This window comes from Octodon degus, unplaced genomic scaffold (assembly GCF_000260255.1).
Source record: "Octodon degus isolate 3935 unplaced genomic scaffold, OctDeg1.0 scaffold00181, whole genome shotgun sequence".
Classification (NCBI taxonomy): Eukaryota; Metazoa; Chordata; class Mammalia; order Rodentia; family Octodontidae; genus Octodon; species Octodon degus.
The window spans coordinates 3,992,582-3,994,590 of record NW_004524757.1 but is presented as its reverse complement, the minus strand read 5'-3'; positions in this window follow the sequence as shown (position 1 = coordinate 3,994,590).

The following is a 2,009-nucleotide window of genomic DNA, read 5'->3' as shown; positions in this document are numbered from 1 at the left end:
AATTAAAGAAAATAATCCCAAAATTCTTATGGAGCCATAAGGAACCTACACTGGAAGAGCAATTCTGATCAATAAGGGCAAAGTGGGGGCGTCTTAAACCCCAATTTGAAGTTATACTGCAAAGGTACTGTAATAAAAACATTAGGGCAGTGGTGAATAAGCAGACCAGGTAGTCAATGGAACAAACAGAAGGTGAAGAAACACCCTCAGCTACCTTACCTTTGACAAAGGGACCAAAGGCATTTATTGCCTACTGAGCTATATCCTTAGGCCCTAATAGCTTTTTAAATAAATGGCACTTGGAAAACTGACTTTCTATATGTCAAAAATTGAACCGATACCCACCTCTCACTATGGACTAAATTAAAATCAAAATGGATCAAAGAACTAAATATAAAAAGAAACAATCTGCTGGAAGATAGAATAAGTAAAAATCTAGAAGATATAGGTGTAGAAGAATATTTCGTGAACAAAAACCTGATTGTACAGGAGCTATCACAAAGAATCAACAGTTGGGATCACATCAAATTAAAAAGGTTTGTCAGGACTGGGGAGATAGCTCAGTAGAATAAGGGCTTGCCTGGCAAGTGCAGGGTCCTGAGATCAATCCCTGGTTCTGCAAAAAAAAAAAATGCTCTGTAACAGTGAAAGAAATCAACAGAGTGAAGAGAAGTCTATGCAGTGGGAAATATTTACCCTTCAATCCTCACATAAAGGACTAACATCTAGAGGGTATAAAGAACTTAACTAATCAGATCCCCAAATTTTAAAGATTCAATGAAAAATGGGCATCTGAAATGAATAGATGTTTCTCAGATGAAGAAATACAAACAGTATAATAAATATATTTAAAAAATGCTCAGGAGCCGAGGAGATGGATCACTAGAATAAGCACTTCCCTGGAAAGTGCAAGGGTCTGAGTTCAATCCCTGGTTCCGCCAAAAAAAAAATAAATAAATAAATAAATGAATAAATAAAAAAATGCTCAATGCCATTTGTTATTAAAATTCAAATTAAAACAACACTGAAATTCCATCTCACTGCAAAAAGAATGGTTATCATCAATAAATCAACTAACAATGAATCCTGGTAAAGCTGTAGGGAAAAAAGAACACTTGCTTATTGCTGTTGACAATATAAACTGGCAAAACCATTATGGAAATTCATATAGCAAAAAGCTTAAACTAGATGTCACAGTTGGCCTGGGTGTTCCCCTTGTAGGTGTCTCCCTGAAACACTTAAATTCATCATACCACAGTGGCATGTGTATACCCATGCTTATCGCAGCAAAATTTGTAATAGTTAAATCTTGGAAACAGCCTATATGGCCATCAATAGATGAATGGATAAAGAAAATATGGTACTTATATACAGTAGAGTACTACTCTGCCACAAAGATGGATAAATTTGATTTATTTGTAGGGAAATGGATAAACCTTGTGACTATAATCCTAGGTGAAATAATTTGGGCACACAAGTTTCAATATAACATTCTCTTGTGTGAGAAACCCAAAGGACAAAAAGGAGCATAATGTAGGACAGGTATTGTGAATTGGGAAGAATATATTCTGATGGGAAGGGGAAGAGAAAGGAGTGAGGAGGAAGGAAAGTAAGTGAAAATAAAAAGTAAGAATTACAGTAGAAAATGCAAACAAAACATAATTGGGCAGAGGAAGAAGCATTCAAGGAAGAGAAGAGGAATAAGGAAAATTAAGATATATTATGTACAGGTACAAATTCCTATGATGAATGTGATCTACATGTATGACAAATATTTGCTAATAAGAAATAAAGTTAAAGAAAACCACAAAGATCATTTCCAGGATTTATCTAGTACAAGCTGTGCTGTTACAACCAGCCTTTATGCCCATCAACATATGAATGGGTAGAGAAAATGTGTTTATATGCACTGGAGTGCTACTGTTTCACCAAGGAGAGTCAGCTTCAGAAAAATTTTATTTATATTTTTATTTTATTGAGAAACAAATATCAATGAGACACTTTCCAAG